This window comes from Ovis canadensis, chromosome 11 (assembly GCF_042477335.2).
Source record: "Ovis canadensis isolate MfBH-ARS-UI-01 breed Bighorn chromosome 11, ARS-UI_OviCan_v2, whole genome shotgun sequence".
Taxonomy (NCBI): Eukaryota; Metazoa; Chordata; class Mammalia; order Artiodactyla; family Bovidae; genus Ovis; species Ovis canadensis.
The window spans coordinates 48,322,806-48,344,064 of NC_091255.1; the positions used below are offsets into that span (position 1 = coordinate 48,322,806).

Consider the following 21,259-nt stretch of genomic DNA (forward strand, 5'->3'; position numbering starts at 1 on the left):
GGGGGAAGTATGACACCTAAAGGAATCACTTGTGGTACTCTACCACACCTCTCATGTGCAGCTAGCTCTCCATCTCCTGTCCATCCACTGCATTTCCTATCTTTCTTTTCTCCACTCACTTCCCAATTCTCATGCTTTAGTCCTGCCAGAGATATTGATTGCTTAATCCTGCAAGGAATTTAGAATTACTGCTGCTTTGTAGTTTTGAAGGGTAGTGAGAAGCAATTCAGGAGACAAACTTAATGGGGTGAAAGGTGAAAGAAAAAGCAAAATAACTTTCTTATTGCTAAGAGCTATGAAAGGAGCTTTATAATTATTGCAGTACTTTGTGTTGTGGAGTACAAGAAATTCTTTAACTGGTCAACCTTCACTTCATTCTCTTCCCTTATATACTGAAACTTGCTTTTGCTAATAGCTCAGTTGCAGATGGTGTCTCTAGGAAGTAAAGCTTGGTGAAAGAGAGAGCACATGAGGATTGCTTTGATGCCCTGATGATTAACCACTAGGTTGCCAAAACACTTGACCGCTGGATTGCTCTCATATCTCTTATCTCAAGAATTAGTAGTCCAAGGCTGAAAGAGAGATTGATGTGCAGTTAGTCTGTAATACTCTCTAAGTGGGTATTTTGGCCACTTCATGCAAAGAGTTGACTCATTGGAAAAGACTCTGATGCTGGGAGAGATTGGGGGTAGGAGGAGAAGGGGACGACAGAGGATGAGATGGCTGGATGGCATCACTGACTCGATGGACGTGAGTCTGAGTGAACTCCGGGAGTTGGTGATGGACAGGGAGGCCTGGCATGCTGTGACTCATGGGGTCGCAAAGAGTCAGACACGACTTAGCGACTGAGCTGAACTGAACTGAAGTGGGTAGTTGTTAATAAAGCCGTATGCAGCCCTCAGCCACACAATAGTTCTCTGGAATGAGAAGGTATAACCATGAAATAAACTCATTTAGACATAAGTTCCTTTGGACCTGAAAATAGTTGGTTTTGGGGATGTTGTGCTCTGGTATGGTTGTAACTTGAAGATCATGTTGATAGTTCCAAAAGAGTGAAGGACATTTTATCCAAGTCCAAAATCACCCCTGAGGGAAGCAGCATGGAGAGACCTTTAAAAGGCTACAGTGTAGCAGAGCAAAGTGAAGAGCCCAGCTAAGTGTCTTGTCTTTTAGGAGCCTTTCTGATGGATTGTCTAAGGAAAGGATCCCTCTTCTTGTGTTTGATGAGGGACACCCTTGGTTAGGATCAGCTTGTGGACGGATAACCCTCTCCACCGAGGCTAATGCAATTTTGAATGCTTTTGACACTGGACAAAAGAGGCTGAATTCAGAGAGCTAGAGAAAACTTAGGAGTCTGATCCCTTTTATAAATTCAGGAGCTTCTAGGTTTGGCCTTGAATTAGTATTTACAATTTCTGTTAGGGGACCAAAGTTCTCATATAAAATGAAGCAATATGAGAAGGAAATGGAAATAAAGGAAAGAAGGGAGAACTGGAGAAGTCTGGTAATGGGGCTGCAGAAAGAAACAGTGTATAATTGCTTATAAAGAAGAGATAAGATATGAGAGTGGTAGGTAAAATTGTGGTTGGGGTAGTGAAAGGGAATAATTGCATTAAAGATTCACAGTTTATTTCAAGGAGGCCCCATTAGAGAGTAAAGCGTCCCCTTGATTACAGTAGTGTTACCTTTATGGTTGGAGGATCGGCCTGAAACCCTTAAACTGGGGGATGCTATGCAGACAGTTTCACTCGGGAAACTAGATTATATTAAGCAAATAATTTATATCTAGGACCTTTTGCTTAGCACTGCTATCTACGTAGTTCAAGAGAATATTCCAGGATTAAGGAGGAAATGATATGGATATATCAAGCTAAAAATTATTTGTATTCTTGGAGTACTAACATTCCCCTGCAGGTGGTTGTATATGTTTTAGGTCAACCTGGAAACTATAATATTATTCCTCTCCCCTTCATTTTAGATACAAGTGAGGATGATGCATAGAAGAGCAAACAAACCAGAATATATGAATTTGAGTCAGAGAATGCTAGAGCTACAAAAGGGCATTAATTTGTCTAGTTTAGTGGCATCGTTAGGCAGTGAAAAAACAGACCCAGAAAGGTTGAGAAAGTGTTGGGAGTAAGAAGGGAGAAAATGGTGACTAACGTTGTCTGGAACCTACTATATACTAGGTATCACAGTACCTTTGCTTTTATTATCTAGACTATTAAGCACCTTGAGGCTAAAGAATGGAAAGGATAAAAGGCAAGTCCTTATTATTCTGAGCAATATGTAGGAGATAAAAGGAGGTAGCAGGTCACTTTTTCCTGTCAAATCACAGGACAGGGGAGCCTGGTATGCTGTGGTCCATGGAGTTGCAAAGAGTCAGATACGACTTAGTGACATAACATAACTTAGCGACATAACAACAAAATCACACAGGGCTAAACCAGAGGAAGTGGTGTCAGTATTTGGAAGTGAAGTTATTCTCAGGAAGTACTTCCTAAGTAGTTGAGACGACTCATGAATAACTTCTCTATTCCAAGGGACCTTCTAAAAATGTGATGGTCAGAGACCAGCTACAGGCAAGGCTGGTAGGAAACAACCTTACTGTTGCCTCTGGGATTGATTTGCATTCTAGAAAATCAGGTCATGACCTGAGAATATAGGATTAACCTTAGGGAACAAAATGGGACTTCTCATCCTAAGGGGGCTTCAAAGAAAGCAGTATATATACTATGCATTAAGAAGATAAAGTTCTATGGTTACTGTACTTTTTTTTTTTTTCAATATTTTTGTTTTGTTTTGCAACACACTTTGAAGTCATGAAACAATTTGTAATTTTGGAAAGACTCAGTACCAAGTTCAATGTTGATAATGGCATATGGCAGCCTGAGAGTTGACATTGTACAAAAATAAGTTTGTATTTGATGTAGTTGTTTGATATGATATTCCAAGAGTTATACCATGAGGGTTGCTTCTATGGGAAGCAATAATATCATTAGCTGGATCACGTCCTGAGTACAGGGCAACTTCTGGGGAAGATTATGGGAGGGTCTCATCTTTGGAAGCTTCTGGATCTAGTGAGAGATGACTCTTAAACTTGAGTGGGAAGTGGAGAGATTGGTGTTTATAAGTGAACACACTGATGCAGGTTATAAAATAAAACAATAACCTAGTACAGATGGAAGCAAAGCAAAGAAATAATGGGAAAAATGCAGAGTTAACCAGAAAAGATTCTTTGAAGGTAGTGAAGATAGAGGACATGAAACAGAGGGAGGAAGGTGATTGGAGAGAGAAAACTTATAGAAAGTTTCTTTGTGTTTTGTGCAGAGGGCTATGAATGGAGTAGTCAGGATAATAAAGGAAAAAATATTAGGAAATGAAGGAACAATCTTGGTGGCCTGAATGAGGAATTTGAATTTGATTTGGTAAGCAGTAACAGAATAGAGCATGATGAGATGAACACAATGTTCAGGACTTGCAGCTATACTAGGTCATGGAAGCAGAAAAACTTGCTAGGATATTATTGTTCTTGTCCAGATGTAAGGCCCTAAGAGCGGCAACTAGAGTAAGACAAGGGGAAGGAGAAGAAAGGGAGGGGGTCAGTAGAATTAGCTAGGCTTGATGATAGTTTGGATGTGAGGAGAGAAATTAAAAAGATAGGCTAAGGTTGATAACCTCAGGACATATTTATACTGTTCATGGTGATGAGATTTTGGAAAGAGGTAGCTGCTTTGTTTTTAAGAAGTAGAAAATGTTTATTAACCAAATATTGATGGGATATGTCTGTGTTCAGTATTGCAGAGTTTAGTAGGAGAGATAGCCCCTGGAAAATAGTTGAGTGTGTGCTATGTGCCCAGATGGTCACCTGTACTCTGCCTTTTTTCAGATTGGAGAACCAGGTGAAAGAGAGCTGATGCCTGGGGTGTACCCTCAGACTTCAAGAATGCTATCCCACTCTGGATCTGGGAAAGAAAATACAGTTTTTTGCCAGTTTCTTCCCCGTTAATGCTTTGAAAATGAGATATGACTAGCCTGTGGCAGCATGTGCCTGTGGATGCACAATTCTCTGGCTTGATTCTTGGAAGGCCTTTTTCTCTCCCTCCCTGGGGGTCATTTGTATCTCTGGTTCCTTCTCCCAGAGCCATAAAGTGGGAGCCCCCATTTATTAATTGGGTTGGGACTGGGGAGGGGGTCGGCGGGGGACTCTTTAGTGCAGCAGGCGGGGGTCTTCCAGAATGAGCCCATTAGCCAGCCCCAATGGCAGCTGAAACGGGGCTGCAGCCAAGTCCTCTCGGTTTCAAAAACCCTCCATCGCCTGCAGCAGATCAGAACAAGGCCTGCGGGAGCCCTTAGCTTCTGATTGCAGCTGTGAGGAAGGACAAAACAATTTATAGGAAGCCAAGTAGCTCCTGCCTCACTGTCTCTTCCTTTCTGACTTTGGGGAGGGGAAAGACCAGGATGCGGTGTCCCCTCCCACAATAGCTTCTCAAAGAGCACATATAGGCCTAAGTAAGAGAGAACAGGATGAGTGTATGTGTATTGATTGGACATCTACACCTATGCTCTGGAAGTATTTACACATGTCCTTGCTTTCTTCCATCCACACACAGTTGTATTGGCTTAAGCAGTCACTGGTTATACAGAGTTCCCTAGGGCAAGGCCAAATGTGTGCTCAGACTCTTAAACAGTCATAAGTTGTGTGTTGGGGGCAGGGTGGGTGTCATGCTTTTTTTGTGCCCCATACCCACCTTGTCTAATCAGCTTTGTCAAGATTCAGGGTTAGAATTAGATTACCTTTTTAACATTTCTTCATAATGAAAGGAGTTTGGCCTCCTGCTGGAACTCACTTGTTTGTCCCTTAATTTAAGCCAGTTTGAGAAGGCAGGTATCTACAGAGGAGCTTCTCTATGCTGTAGCCCTGAGAGAAAAGTACGAAGGGCAGGAATATTTCACTTCCTGATGGAAGGACAGTATGTCTTCTTCCTGATAGAATCATAGATGACCAGAGCTAGAAAGGAAACTAAAGACCATCTAATTCAACTTCCCAATTTATGGAGAAAGAAACTGAGGCTTAGGGAAGGGAAATGCCTTGTCCACAGTCTCACAGTGAGTTAGCGGCAGCCAGCCAAGACTAGAAGCCAAGAGTCTAGGATCTTAACCTATTGAGTATAGAGCCTCCAATTTTAAGATCATCAGTTCCTGACAGTCCTATGCTTCCTCAAGAAAGTAAGGCTGTGAGATTTGAGGGGCAGGTCAGGAGGGGAAGGACAGATTGAGGAAGAAAGTTAGGTTAAAAACTTAGTAGAAAAACTGGGAAGCTTTATATGTTTTTACCTCAAAGACCCAATGACATGCAAATTGTATGACTAATTTTTATTTAGAGTCAAGAACTCTGGCTCGTTGGGAAGCAAGTGGCAAGTCATAACCAAAGATCCTGATGCCTCAGAGTTACCCCAAATTCAGGGAGCTTGTTGCCAGCCATCATCCAGGGGTTGCATAGTATGAAAAGATCCTCAGAGATTTTGTGAGGAATTTACCCTAAATTTCAACTCATGCTCCTTTGCATTATAATAAAGCATATTGAAAATAATCAGAAGGAAAAGAGAAAGAAAACATCTCAGTTGCTGGGAAACTAAGGGGAGCTGCTGAATGAAAGAAGGGATTATAGAACTCTTAGTAAAATAAGATACTCTGAGATTACAGGCAAATTGGGGGCTAGGGGAGCTCTAGTCCTCTCCCTTATTTTTTAGTTTTGGATTGTTGGTTTTCTTCTTTGGTGGAGCGGAAGGAAGGTGGTGTGCTCCACAGTGACCTAAGTCCTGAATAGTGTGCTCACTGGGCTGACAGGCATGGAAGTTTCTAAAGTCATCTCACTCTGGTGCTGAGACTCCCTTCCCCTCTTTGGACCTCTCCCAGATGTCCCTTCCAGTGCTTATTTTCTGGGTATATGAGTCTGGGAGCTGCTGAGCCAGGAGGGGAATGCTAACTAGTTCCTAAACTGGAAGCAAAATCTTAGGAGAAAGGCAGCTTAGAGATAGATCTAGGTCTAGGTTATAGGTATAGGTCAGAGAGGCATGGGGGTTGCAAAATGAGTTTCGATTGCTGATGACAAATAGATCCCAGTACGTATCTTTACATTTTCTCCATCATACCGTGGTTGATAGACAGGAGAAATGTGAAGTTGGTCCCCATGCAGATTCATCCCTACATAGGGAATATACAAACCTACCTGCCCAAACTGTGTCAAATCTACTGTCCCACAAACCTCCTTTCTGTGTCATAGGAAGTCCTGAGCCTTTCTTCAAGATGTTTTAGACAAGAGAGCCTTCAGAACAATCTGATTATCTAATCTAAAGCTAGTTATCCTCTTTTGAGTCACTTTCTTGCATTAACTTTGCATTCATGTCGAACCTTCATTGCCCTTTATAATTCTGGGTTTCAGAGCTTCCTTTTATGTTGAATTCCCAATTTCTCTCTTAATTATAGGAAGCATAGTTTTTACTTTACTAGACTGGGAGCTACTTGCCTGGAGTTAGGAATCTTAGAAAACTTAAAACTGTCCTTGGGCATGTACTTAAGGTTCATCTGAATCCTTCTCAGCTCTGTAAAGTAGAGTGGTGATCATCGTCATCACTTTACCTACTAGGACCATGCTCCTTGAGTGAAAGAGCATATACCCTTTTTGGTGTCTGGCCCCTTATCTCATGTCTAATGTTACATGTCATTTTCTTTTACAGGTGACAGCAGCAGGAGGAGGAATGGCCCCTGAGGAATTTGGTAATGTCCATTAGTTACCTGACATCCGGAGTCCTGGCAAATTCACTCTCTTTCACAGAGTTTCGAGCCAGGTAGGGATCTTAAGCTAATCAGAGGTCACTGGGCTGCTTTTATAAGGGATTAACACTTATATACACACACATACAGTCTCAGGGAAGTTCTTAGTCCCAAAGATCTCCAGGGGAGTTACCTTAGCTTTTTTAAAAAATTCTTATCCATTATGGTTTATTATAGGATATTAAATATAGTTCCCTGTACTATGCAATAGGATCTTGTTTAATCCTTCTGTATTTAACAATTTGCATCTGCTAGTCCCAAACTCTCAATCCATCTCTCTCCCTTCCCCTTGGGCAATGGCAAGTCTGTACTCTAGATTCCACATATAAGTGATATCATTTAGTGTTTGACTTTCTGTTTCTAACTTACTTCGCTTAGTGTGATAATCTCTAGGTCCATCCATGTTGCTGCAAGTGGCATTGTTTTATTCTTTTTTGTGGGTGAGTAGTATTCCATGGCACCCCACTCCAGTACTCTTGCCTGGAGAACCCCATGGATGCCTTCTGCAGCCTGGTGGACTGCAGTCCATGGGGTCGCGAAGAGTCGGACACGACTGAGCGACTTCACTTTCACTTTTCACTTTCATGCATTGGAGAAGGAAATGGCAACCCACTCCAGTGTTCTTGCCTGGAGAATCCCAGGGATGGGGGAGCCTGTTGGGCTGCCGTCTATGGGGTCGCACAGAGTCGGACACAACTGAAGCGACTTAGCAGCAGCAGCAGCAGTATTCCATTGTATATGTGTCCCACATCCTCTTTATTCACTCATATGTTGATGGACATTTAGGTTGTTTCCATGTGTTGGCTATTGTAAATAGTGCTACTATGAACTTACAGGGGTGTATGCATCTTTTCAGATCATAGTTTTGTCTGGATATATGCCCAAGAATGGGACTGCTGGATCAAATGATAACTCTGGTTTTAGTTTTTAAAGGAACCTCCATACTGTTTTCCATCTTGGCTGCACCAATTTACATTTCCACCAACAGTGTTGGGAGGGTTCCCTTTTCTCTACACCCTCCAGAATTTGTTATTTTTAGACTTTTTAATGATGGTCATTCTGACCAGTATGAGGTGGTACCTCATTGTAGGTTTTTTAAAAATTAATTAATTTTTTTTGGCTACCCTGGATCTTTGTTGTGGCTCACAGGCTTCCTCTAGTTGTGGCGAGCGGGAGTTTCTCTCAGTTGCAGTGCACAGACTTCCCATTTCAGTGGCTCCTCTTGTTGCAGAGCACAGGCTCTAGAGCATGAAGACTTAAGTAGCTGTGACACATTAATTAATTGCCCCATGGTATATGGAATCTTCCCAGACTGGGGATCGAACCCATGACCCCTGCATTGGCAGGCAGATTCTTAACTACTGGACCACCAGGGAAGTCTCTCATTGTAGTTTTGATTTGCAATTCTCTAATAATTAGTAATGTTGACCATCTTTTCATGTATCAATAGAGACATGTCAGTAGACCATCTATATGTCTTCTTTGGAGAAATGGTTATTTAGGTCTTCTGCCCATTTTTGGACTGAGTTGTTTTTTTTGTCACTGAGTTGTATGAGCTGTTTGTATATTTTGGAAATTAAGCCTTTGTTGGTCACATCATTTGCAAATAATTTCTCCCAGTCTGTAGGTTGTCTTTTCATTTTGTTTATTGTTTCCTTTGTTGTGCAAAAGGTTATAAGTTTGATTAGGTCCCATTTGTTTATTTTCGCTTTTATTTCTATTGCCTTAGGAGATCTTTAAATTTTTTTTTGACTCTACCATGGTGTCCTACCTTCTTTTTAAAATAAAATTTTATTTATTTATTTATTGCTGTGCTGGGTCTTTGTTGCTGTGCATCAGATTTCTCTAGTTGGGGTTCTCCTCTCTAGTTGGGAATGCAGGCTCTAGAGCACAGGCTCGGTAGTTGTGGCACACAGGCTTGGTTGCCCCACCATATGTGGAATCCTCCCAGACCAAGGTTTGAACTCATGTGCCCTGCATTGGCAGGCAGATTCTCAGCCACTGGATCACCAGGGAAGTCCAGTGTCCTACCTTCTGATTAGCAGTTCCTCCCTCCTGGCTAGAATGGGTAACCCCCTTTATTGACATTAGTGGTCATTTCATCCCTGTTCTTATCTATTGATCAGCTATTACTCAATAACGTGATGCTAATATTTGTTACTCTCAGCCTCTCTACAACACCTGCCTCACTCATCCACTATGTCATTCACATATAGCCCTGACTTCTTTTTCCCTCAAAAGCTATTTTCTCTTTCTTCTGAGGATAGGACATTGATGTCCCTTTTTACTACTTCTCATCAATTTCTCCACATCCTTCCCAGGTTTGATGGGCCATGCCCCCTGTCCACACACTGTGCAGGACACCAGAAGTAGAGGTCTGCCAGCCTGCTTATTCCCATCCTCAGTGCCCAGAACTGAGCCGGGCACCAACCTACAGTGCCTACCCCTACCCTTCTTCTGGCGAGGTAGGTCCTCTCCTCTCCCTACCCTTCAACCCCAAACAGGATCATATTTCTCTCTGGAAATATTTCTCTCTATTGTTAAATATCTCCAAACAAGGGGAAGGCCATGTTTACTTAGCTCTCTGGCTTGGTGACTTCCAGCCCTAATTTTTAGAGCGGCATTCCTAATGTTAGATACCGTCCTCTTTTCTGTAATTCAAAACCATTTCTCCCATTTAGTGGGTGAGGGAAGAAGGGAACAGTAAATGGATAGTGTTAGGGTCTAATGACAGGCAGCCCTTCTCTTAGGGCTGGAAGCCTGAAGTCCCAAATGTGCATTCTTCCCTATGGCCTGGAACCTTGGGGAATAACTTGAATCTTTTGAGGGAAAGGTTCTTATCTTGTGTCCATTCCTGAGGACAAGGATCTCAGACTCTTAAGAGTCTGTCCCTGTTCATTTTCAGACACATCCAGGGAGTAGCAAATGGATCACTGTAGGGCAGAACCCATCAGTAAGTAATACTCAGTCTCCAGCTCAGAAGGCAGCTCTTGTCTGGCACCTGTAGGGAGTTGGCAGGGGTTCCAGAGCCTCTCCTGCCATTGTAGTTGATATCAGCTTACCCTTTTGACCTTAGATCTCCTCTGTCAGCAATGGCTCTTCACCCCTGCAATCCAGACAGTGTAAGCAGTAGGCCTAAGCAAATGCCAGCTCTGGGTAAGGTGCCCCCTCCCCTGGTAGGCACATACCTTGAATTGGAGGTGAGGCAGTTAGGGTGGGATGGATGGAGAGTTAGGTGTTCGAAAGTAGGAAATGTCTCTGGAAGTACTGGGTACCTAGAGTACCGTGCCTACCCCTCTGTCAATCTGGATGTCTGATCCCTCAAAGCTTCTGGGCCACTTGGGCTGCTATAGCCTTGGTTTTTGCCACACGAGGGCGCTGCTGACCAATTAAAACTCCTGCCCCTTAGCAGACAGCATTTGGGTGAAGGGAGAAGGGGGCACCACACTCTTTCCCTGAGACAGAGGTGAGAAAAATACCCAGAGAGCCTGAGTTCAGAGGCCCAAGGAGCCAGAAGAATAGTTCATTGTTCTTGCACTTGATCTTCCTTTAAAAATGGCCTGAGACCCTGAATGCTCTTCCTAGTAGACTGACATGTCGATTCCCAGTCAAACCTCAGAAGCCTCCTAGTTTTAGGCACCAAACACCTTGTACAGGTGTTTCTTTCTTTAGGGGTGTAACAAGCTCCACCTGTCGTCAGCCTCTAGACAGTCACTTTCCAGCCCAGAGTTTGGAGGTATCTGGGTTTTCAGAGAGAGAAAAAAAAAAAAGTCTCTTATGATAATTGTTTCAAGAGAAGTAGCTCTTAAAGAGTTAGCTCTCTTAAGAGAAAGGGAGAGACTGAGAAGACTGAGAGAGTAGCAAAGTTCAACCTTCTATGCCCCCATCACTTCTCCCAGCACAAACCTGCAGAGCTCAGATGATCTGAAAGATATTTACAGCCTGCGTGCCTAAAGGACACCCAGGACACTCTGGGGCTCTGTGCCAAAAAAGGTGTCAGAAAGCAGGATGGGATGGGGACTGCTTCGGCCCTTAAGCCTCATGGTGCTCCCATATGTGTATTGGCTCCACTAAGGATCCAAGGGCCATGGAGCCCTTGTGGGGATAAGGTCTCCCACATTTGGTCCTCAGTCTCCAGGAAACCCTTCTATGCTGAACAGGCTAAGGGAGATGACAGAGGTTCTCCTCCTCCCTCCTACCCCCATGCCCGAGGGTCCCTCCCCAGGAGGACAGCTTGATTAAACAGTCGGTGCTGCTGGAATTGCTGCACAGCTGGCGCTCCCCCCAGCACCCCGAGCAGAGCAGCAGCGCAGATTAAAATCTCCAATTAGCGTTAAAGTGAAGTGAGGAGGTACTGAGACTGCCAGGGAGGCCAGGAGGGGGCCCTCAGTTGGCAGATACTCCCAGTACTGCCTGGATTCTGAGTACCACTTTTGGTTACTCTTTTTTTTGTAGCTCCTCACCCAACAGCTCTCAGTGCCTATTAACTTTGCCTTGCTTGGGGCCGGAAGGGTTTAGAGGGGTGGAGGACAGGACAAATGCCTTACAAAATGCTGGGGACACCATAAATGTGAAGGAGAAAAGATGCCCTACCCACAGCCTGCCAGATTGAGGTGACTTTGTACTACTTCTGCTTCTTTTTGTACAGAGAAAGAACAAGTAGGTCCCTCCAGAGCCTCTTACTTATAAGGTGCTGCCCACGCAAATGTCCATGCTGGTATATTTTATCCTATTTGACTCGTCTGCTCCCACCCAAATCATGGCTCCTTCCTTCCTCCCTCCCTCCATTTTTTTCTCAGCTTTCCTGTGGGCAGGGGTAGGTACAGCCTGGCTTGGGAGCATTGCCATGTCCTGCCACCTGGGTCCCACCATGCTTCTCGTTATCTTCTTTGCAGTTTGGGGAAGAGCAGTATACCAAGAATAGAAGCCTCAGCCTCTTGCAACCCCTGAACATCACACCCTGTCTTAAGGGCCGTCTACCATTTACACTTCTACCTTTCATTCACCGAACCCAGAAGGAGGGCAGTAAAGCTAGCCGCAACCTTTGACTTCCCTCTGCCCCTTTAAGGGAAGTGGAAGTGGGTACCCAGCTGACTGAACCTACTCACACCTCCAGAAATTAGACACCAGGGCACAGTGCCACCCTCCCAGGCTGGCACATGCTACCCTGGCAGAGGTTCAAATAGCTTTCCCCCATACCCCCACCTCTATGTCTTCCTCTTCTCTCTCCCTCTTTCTTCCTCTCTCTCTCTTTTTTTTTCTCAGCTCAAAGCACAGCTGAGCCTTAAAAGGGGGGTGGGGGGGCCAAGCTGGGGCAGGGGGGTGGAGAGCTCCAATAGCACGTTTTCACCTGCCATTTAATTGGATGTATTTTTAATTAATGGGACCGCAGGGACCAACATGAGACAATCTGATCTCTGAATAGGGACAGGGGAGAGATTGGGTAGGGGAGGAGGATTGGGCCACTGGGTGCGGTTACCAGGAACCCAGGCCCATCAATCACTGGCCACTTTGCGTTCTGGCATGGAGAATAGCAAGGTGGAGGAGGAGGAGAGGCACTGGGATTTTCCCCCAATTGCCAGGACCTTCAAAAAGGATGGAACCTCACCAGTTGACTCACTTCTGAGCCCCCATATTGCAGCCAGGAATATTAGGTAAGGCTATTTTCTTGTTCCCGAGTTTTGTGCAGTTGAGCTTGTCCCAGTGAGTGCTGTAAAACTGTGAAAGGAAGGTGAGGACAGAGCTTTGAGGTCCTTGAAGGGTGAAGATAAGAGCTAAGGACCAAAGACCCGGAGACTCTGGTAAGAGGGAGGAGAGGGGCAGGATTCAGAGATATTTCTGTGCGTTTAGACATAAAATAAGTGCCATGGAAATTACATGCAAATGAGGGCTGATGCCTTGGGATATGAATCATAGACCCTTACTGTTGTAAGGAAGAGAACTTGGAGCTCATCTTTTCAAACCTTTCGTTTTACAGATGTGGAAACAGAGACCCAGAGAAGGGAAACAGTTGAATCTTGTCCTGGAGTTACTTTTGTTCCTGGATTTGGGGAATTCCTGGGAACACCAGAAAATGTAGGTAGGTAGGGTATTGGGAGCAAAGTCAAGGGGAAAGGTTTGGCAGCGTATTATTTTCCGTTTCTTGGAGTCTCCTGTCTCTGACCCCTGAGTTTTGAAAGTAACTTAAGGGAGTAAGGTGGGTGCATTACTGGGGGGACATTTCCCTCTTACAGTCTGTTCCAGAAGGCATCTCCATTCCCTTGCTTTCTTGTAGACAGATCCTCCAGAACTACCCACTCCCATGAGATTTTACTGTATTCTAAAAGGCACAGGGGAGGAAATACATCAACTTCCCCAGTTCCTTAACCAAGATATAGATTCCCCAATGGCGACTAAATATTGAGCTTTTTCTGAGATCTTATGACAGATTTTTCTGCTGCAGTAAAAACTGGTAGAGAAAATTATGCCCCAAAATATAGCAAGGCGTGGTCTTGTCGTATGTCTAGGCCAAGAAGAGAGAATTAAAACTTAAGGCCCTGAAAGCTGAGTCAGAAATGCCCCTGTATTTGTGCAGCACCGTACTTTGCCAACAAAGGTCCGTCTAGTCAAGGCTATGGTTTTTCCAGTGGTCATGTATGGATGTGAGAGTTGGACTGTGAAGAAAGCTGAGTGCCGAAGAATTGATGCTTTTGAACTGTGGTGTTGGAGAAGACTCTTGAGAGTCCCTTGGACTGCAAGGATATCCAACCAGTCCATTCTACAGGAGATCAGCCCTGGGTGTTCTTTGGAAGGAATGATGCTAAAGCTGAAACTCCAGTACTTTGGCCACCTCATGCAAAGACCCTGGGAAAAGACCCTGATGCTGGGAGGGATTGGGGGCCGGAGGAAAAGGGGACGACAGAGGATGAGATGGGTGGATGGCATCACTGACTCGATGAACATGAGTTTGAGTGAACTCCGGGAGTTGGTGATGGACAGGGAGGCCTGGTGTGCTGCGATTCATGGGGTCGCAAAGAGTTGGAGCGACTGAACTGAACTGATGGCCCAAAGCTCTTAGTGAAGCCCCGTCCAATTCTATAAGGTATTGATGAACACTGGAGAGAGGGGCATGTTTCCAGCTGTCCCCACCCCCACCTCCTTCACTGTTCAGATGCTAGAGTTAAGAAGGACTTATGGAGAGAAGTGACTTGCCCACTACGTTGCCAAAGAGGGTATTTCCTGGCATCTCCTTCCTTCCTTAAAAAAGTCAACATTTAAAAAAAATTCAACATTGTTTGTTCTGTGCTTCATGGGACTAAGTTGAGGTCTGGACAAGGATGGGCAGAGAGCTTGGAAAGCTGTGTGAGTTTTAGAGACTTTGTCACACTCTCCAAGCCCCCAACACGTATCCCCTACTCCCAGAAATATGTTCTCATCTCAGTACACTCAACATTTAATATCCCCAAAGTCCCTAGGAAAGACCCAGATGTGCCTTTCTAAGTGCCCCCAGGCTCATTCTGCCCTTTTCTTAGACCCTCAGAGCCATCTCCTTGGCTGTCTGATTCTCTGCCCTTTCTACTACCAACAAGATGAGAAGGCTGCCTTGCATTGCCCCTGCTTCCAAGAACCTGCAGGAAGAGGTGTGGCGGAGGTCAGGGAGAAGCCAGAAAGAGGGAAGATAGAGAGGGGGAATTTGGAAACTGAGGCCTATAGTCCCACCTTTGGTTGGGGTGTTGCTACCTAACTTAAAGCAGGCTATTCATACTGAGTGTTGTTGAGGGGATTTATTAGATGGCTCTTATTTAGGGAAACAGAGCAATAGAAGAGCATTCCATGGAGAAAGACAAGAGGTGTCAGGCTTTCTGAAGGCCTTCTTTCTCACCCTTTGTCTACCCCTACTCCAGGATTAGAGGTATACTGAAGGAGCTAAAAGGCCCTTAAACCATTCAATTATTGATAGATTCTTGATGTTTCTCTCAGGAACAAGACTTCTCTCCCCTCAATCTCCACTAGCCCTGCCTCACACTCTCAATATTTAACCAAGGGTATGACATCTACAGCCTTGGAGTCAGAGCCTGGAGCCTGCTCTGGAATCCAGAAGTAACCCTGAGCTTTTGCTGGGAAAGAGGGATAGACTTGAAGTAAGTGAAAGCAGATGTAGCAGTACCCAGTATCCCCTGCACTCTAGAGAAGAGGGGTTGCTGAGGGACTCTGTGTTGGTCCAGGTTTAACTTTTACTCTGTTGGGGCTCCTTTCCTCCTTCTCCGTCAGTGTGTCCCACTGGTTGGTAAGAGAGCTGGATGTCTGACCCTCCCACCTTGACACCTCGAAGGTTATCATGCAGAACTCCCAAAGACATGGAGGAGGTGAAGGAAGACATTTCAGAGGTGGCAGTGCCATGATGTCCATCAATACCTGGGGAGATAAGCCATGGAGAAGAGACAGTGACCAGAGAGGGTGCCAGGAGGAGATGCCTGCTCCTGAAAAAGCCTCCTTACCCCATCCTGTCTCACGCACCCTCTCACATGGTGACAAGGCTCTGTGCCCATGCTGTGCCAGGTTTCCTGGCTGGTGATCCTGCTCTGCCGTACAGGCAGCTGGCTCTCTGCTACAGCACAGAGCACACGCTGGGGTCTCTCACACTTCTTTCTAACTCATCTCAGTGTGTCTGTGGTGCAGATTCCTAGGGATGAAGACGGGGACTGTGGCCCTGGAAGTAGGAAGATGGCGGGCTCTTGGGTCCTGTAGGTGCCTGTCTGCCCGGCTGGAGTGGCTCTAGGGAGGGAGAAGGCTGCTGGCAGCTCAGCTGAGCTCAAGGTTCTGATGACTCATAACAATAAGAGGAGAAGGCATCCAGGCCTGTTAGAACTCCCTTTTGCCCCATTTCTCCCCAACTCTGTGCTCTGTGGATAGAGGTCTCTCATCTGGATTGTCGGGCAAGGAGAGATCCCAGCTAAGAAAGAAGAGAGGGAAAAGGGAGAGAAGATGGCAGGGAATGCTGAGCATTCCCAGGGAGAGGCTTCTCAGTGAGGAAAGGATAGGAGAGGCTAGTCTTACTCTACTGTATCCCTGGGCTACACACAGGGTAATGTGCTGGGCAGCTCAGCACTCCTGGGCAGTCACAGCTACTGTTCCCTGTCCTCTCTTGCCTGCCACAGCTCTGGGCACCCAGCTGACACCCCCAAAAAAAATTTTTTTTAAGTAGAGGGACACTATTTTAAGACCGGAACCTGGAAGGATTACCACTTGGTCTTATACTTTCTTTGCTGGAAACAGAAACTGTGGTCTTCAAAGGTGCTGATTTTCTCTTCCCTTACAGGCCAAGTAGCCGATGTGCATCTTCTCCAGACTTTCTGAATCAGGGGGATGATAAAATACTATGTTTAAGGTCACATCAGCAGCACAGGGCCAGAAAGAGGACCAGGAGAACTAGCCATACCCCAGACCACAGTCCCAGGGGCCTCCCTGTTTCAGCGAAAGGAAATAGGGATCTTGGATACAAGTGTATCTAGACACTTAATAAGCATCTTCCTCCTAACCTCAGAGAAGAAGTGGAGGGGAGTTCTCTGAGAGAACCTAAGTTTTCATTTGCCTATTTCTATTCTTGTCACTGATGGCAGCTCTGCCGTCCAGCAGAGATGAGGGCCCCCTCTGCTGGGATGCTCCTTGGAATCCAGAGACAGTTTTGACTGGACAAAGGGACAGGCCAGCTGCTCTTTGTGTAGGGAGATGTGACCAGTTCCACTCCCCCAGCTCCTCCTGGCAGCATCAGAAACCCAGGGACCCCTGCTGGAACACCCATAATAAAGCTCAACCCTGTACTGAACTGACATATCACCTGGCTCTGCTATGAAAGTGGTGCTGTAAGAGGGAGGCTTGGCGTACCAGGTGGGTGTAGGCAGGTGTGGGGAGTTCAACCTCAGGAGATACAAGGATCACTCCCCAATACCACCTCTTAAACCTTCTTTCTCCTCAACCCTCCTTCAACTTCCACCTCCGTTTAGCTGACTCCACTTCTGGCTACCTCCTGCCCTCCAGTCTGAGAAGACACGGTAAGTAGTTGTCTGTTCGCTACACTTTTTTCTCTGTCACTCTCCTCTGCTCCTCCCAACTCCCAGCCAAGATTTACCCCATTTGACCTCTTCCCATCAGTGAAAGCCCTCCGGTTCTGAACCCAGAATCCCCAGCCTCTGAAACCCTCTTTCTTTTGAGAATGCCACTCTGGCTCTGAGACTGACTCACCAGTCCTCATCTTTCACATAAGTATAGCAAGGCCAAGACAAGTATGTCCACTGGCACCAAGGCCCCTGACCTGAAGCAAAGGGCAGCTCTAGGGGTACAGCAGGATTTGGCCCTGAGTGTGTATATGCCTGTGCATTGGACACACTGGTTTATTAGTGTTATTTCAGCATTGTGATGCAGGGAGAGTAAGTGTAACAGCTGCTCCTTGCTTGCAGTGTTTATTGTTACCTAGAGACAACCTCCTGGCTTTTTCCCAGCTCTCCCCACCCCGCCCCCCCAGCTTACCCCCCTCCCTGCCAACAGTCCTCCCCTCCCCACACTGATGGGAAATTTATGGCTTGCCCATACCATCTCTTTAACTCTCTCCTGTCCATAAGAGAGGTGGGCCAAGGGAAGCCAAAGTGAGCAGTGGGCGTGCCTAGGTCCCAGCAGGGTAGAAGAGTGCATGGAGGAGGGAAGGAAAGACAGAGGGATGGAAGACACCTCTTCTTCCCAATCTATGTCTGGACTCAGGCCCCAGTTTCCTTCCTGACTGTCATGTTGAGAGAAAAGTCTTAGGATCCCAGGCTTCTCCTCACAAGATTATTCTCTTCCCTGGGTATCTCTAAGTGCTGCCCTCCCCAGTGGACTGGCTGCTCCTGAGCAAGTACAGCAAAGTAGTATTGACACAGGAGGAATAAATGCAGAGTGGCAGAATCCCCTGGACCCCTCCTTTCTATAGAGATGTCATATTGAGTCAAACAAGAGGCTCTGGCATGAACGACGCTGGCTGGACCTCCACGGCTGAGTAGATGTCAAACATGAAACTGGCTGCTGAGCCTGGTGGGTAAAACAGCCCACCTTAACTTCACCCGAGCGCAGCACTAAGGTTCTGAGGGAGTCCCAGGCCACCCTCCAAGCTCATCTCCTTGGTCTAGTTTCCTAATCCATTTTCTCCTGCTCATTGTTTGGTTTGATACATTGGGGAAGATCCCAGGGAACTAAGGCCTCAACAGTCCTGGGGAAAGAGAAACTCCTCTATCCCCTCTGGTCCCAGGACCTTTCATGGAGGGGCGTCATGTCATATATTCACCATCCCCACTGGAAACAAGAGAGGTAAAGGGATAGGATTTTAGCAGAGACGATAGAGGCTAGATATATGGAAAAACTTACTCATGGGATATAAGACTTCAGAATGGACCTACTTCTCTTTAGAGACTTTTCTTTCGCCTTGGATGGTTTTAAGTCTGTATTTACCCAAGGGACGTTGGAAGAACAGGGGTAATTTTCTGGGGCTCCTCCAGACATGTACCTCAGTGCAGTTTCCTCCTCAGTTCTAAACCTAGTATGTGTGGTGTAAGTTTGTAAGATTGTTAAGTTTACGGGCTGACAGCCTTGAGCTCCAAAGCTAGTGCTGCTGTTTACTAGCTGTGCTACCTTGGTAAATCCCTTAACCTCTTTTAGGCCTAGTTTCCTTGTCTGTGAAATGCAGATAACCTTTTAAGATGGTGAGGAGAATTTAGTGAAATAATAGGTGTAAAGTACCTCAGAAAGTGCCTGATACTGAGTAGGTGCTCAGTCACTAGCAGTTGATACAGTAGAGTCTACTACTTTTTCAGAGTCATCAGGGCTGACATTTCTTCAGACTCTTATGCATCCCCTGGAATTATAGCCAAATGTGAGTTTGTGCAAATGCTGGGGGTAATGTCCATAGTTTTATTGATGATTTGAAACAGGGTGGCAGTCTCCTGGAAAGGAAGTAGCCCCAGTTCTTTGAGTCACACTCCAGAAGAAGTCAGTTTCCCCATACCCATGACTTCAGCTAGGAGTTCCTCGGGTGGTGTCCTGCCTCTGTACAACTTCATCTAGAATGGAACTGGGAGAGACAGCCAGTAAGATAACAACACAGGAATGGAAATCCCTGGTGGTCCAGTGGTTAGGACTCCATGCTTCTACTGCAGGGGGCATGTGTGTTCCATCCCTGGTCAGGGAACTAAGATCCTACATGCTGTGCAGCACAGCCAAAATAAAAAGACAGCAACACAGAGCACTTGCCAAACACTTTATAGTTTGTAAGTGCGTTTACCTATATTAGCTCTTTTAAATACCCAGAACATCTCAGTAAAATGAAGAACTACCTGGCATTGTACTTGGTGTATTATATTTTTAAGTATGTTTAAAGTCTATAGACTATGTCATCACCTGGATATGTCATGAATTATAAAGCTCATCCACTATTTTAATCATTTAGATATGTTTACTGTTACAGATGATACCATGATGAACATCCTATCACATAAAACTTTGTGGGTTTTTTGTTCATGTTTTATTGAGGTAGAATTGATATGTAACATTTTATTAGTTTCAGATTACAACATAATGGTTCAGTATTTGTATATATTGCAAAATTATCATCACAGGGAGTCTAGTTAACATCCATCACCATAATAGTTACAGAATTCTTTTTTTTCTTGTGAAAAACTTCCTGTAATTTTTAAAGTAAATTCAAGGGAGTGGAATTACTGGTACAACAGATACAAATACCCCATTCCCCATAGTTATAATCATTTTATTGATGCAATGAGAATAATATTTTTTAATGTTCCTCTTTGGAATTCTGCAGTGGGAACACAAGGGCAGGCCCTTCTCTCTCCTATACCCAGCAGAAACATTAATAATCTATCATATCCTTTTTAAAAATTAAGGTAATTGCAGTTGTAAAAGTAATACAGGGAGTTCCCTTATACATTTTGCCCACTTTGACCCAGTAGTAATATTTTGTAAAACTGTAGCATAACATCACAACCAGAATATTGCCATTATTTCAATCCACCAGTCTTAGTCATACTTCCCTGGTTTTACCTGTATATGTGTATATATTAAGTTCTATGCAATTTTATTACCTCTGTAAATTCTTAAATCTGCTACCACAGTTCCAGCACCACAAGGATTCATGTTACCCTTTTAATGATCACGCTTCTATGTCACCCCTTTCTTAACCCTTGACAACCCCTAATATATCCTCCACTTCTAAAATTTTGTCATTTGAAAATGGAATCATACACTGTGTAACTTTTGGGGATTGAATTTTTTTCATTCAGCATAATCCTCTGGAGATCCATCCGAGTTTTTTAATATATCAGTAGTTTATTTTATTTCAAGATATGGAAGTACCACAGATGTACCATGTTTAATCATTAGTCTGTTAAAGAATACTGAATACAACATTGTAAATCAGCTATACTCCAATAAAATTAAAAGTTTTTTGAAAAAAGGAACACTTTGTGCTCTGACTTTGTACTCACTTAGCAACTAATGAAAAAGCCTATTCTTGGTGTCCTGAGTGTTGTTTTATATTCATGATTATTAAGTTTCTTAACCCTTCAGTCATGGCACCTACTATTACTTCCATCTCATAGACAGGGAAAATTGAGGCTCATAAGTGATTATCCCACACTCACATGCTGTTAAATGGCAAAAGAAGAGCTTGGGACTCAAGACAATAGGGCTCTTTCTACTACAGCAGGCTTTCTCAGACCTTGACTAAGGTTGCTGGGAAGACAATGTGGGCAGAACCAAAAGAGAGATGTCAGAGGCAGGAAGAACACTGGAGCAGCCTGGGTCAGTCAGGTCTTCACTGCTAACTTTGCTTCATAGGTTATAAGAGCAGTGTCATGAAGATAAAGAATCTGCCTGCCAATGCAGGAAATGCAAGAGACGCAGGTTCAGTCCCTGGGTTGGGATTCCTAAAGCAGGAAATGGCAACCCAACCCAGTATTCTTGTCTGGAAAATCCCATGGGTAGAGGACCCTGGCAGGCTACACTCCACAAGTCACAAAGACTGGGACACAACTGATCACGCCAAGTGCCCATATCCTGAAGCAGGGGGCAACATAGCTTGTGCATTTGAAATCATTTCCCCTTTGACACTTCAAGGCTGAAGTGGATGAAGCCTGTGAGCAGTCTTTCCACAGACCTGGGACCTGGAATGGGAAAGGGAAAACTCAGCCTTTGGGTATGTATCAGAGGATAAATAGCCAAGGCTGTCCTTGGAAATGTGAAGTTGAGTGTCTCTGATGAGGTCTGAGGAAACTGAGTCCCATGACAAGTGAGCTTTCTATTCTGGGGTGACAGGTGGAGGGCAGAAATAGCATTTTAATTTTTTTTTTTTTTTTTTTTAGTGTGGTGGGGAACTATAGGTCATTTACACACAGACACATAC

At 44.8% G+C, this 21,259-nt stretch overlaps 1 protein-coding gene across 10 annotated transcripts in view; it reads left to right on the plus strand.

Annotated features, from left to right (window-relative positions):
* Nucleotides 1-13,975, plus strand: part of CDK12 (cyclin dependent kinase 12) — a 59,638-nt gene extending 45,663 nt beyond the window's left edge. For 4 of the 10 annotated variants that reach the window (XR_011247139.1, XR_011247143.1, XR_011247145.1 and 1 more), the window contains 3 exons: nt 6,741-6,851; nt 9,159-9,302; nt 12,815-13,975. The gene's annotated coding sequence lies outside the window, so the exon portion shown is untranslated. Of the gene's footprint in view, nt 1-6,740; nt 6,852-9,158; nt 9,303-12,371; nt 12,492-12,814 lie in introns of all 10 variants that reach the window. The other 6 variants (XR_011247140.1, XR_011247144.1, XR_011247146.1 and 3 more) reach the window with 3 other exon arrangements.
* Nucleotides 13,976-21,259: the final 7,284 nt, after the last annotated feature.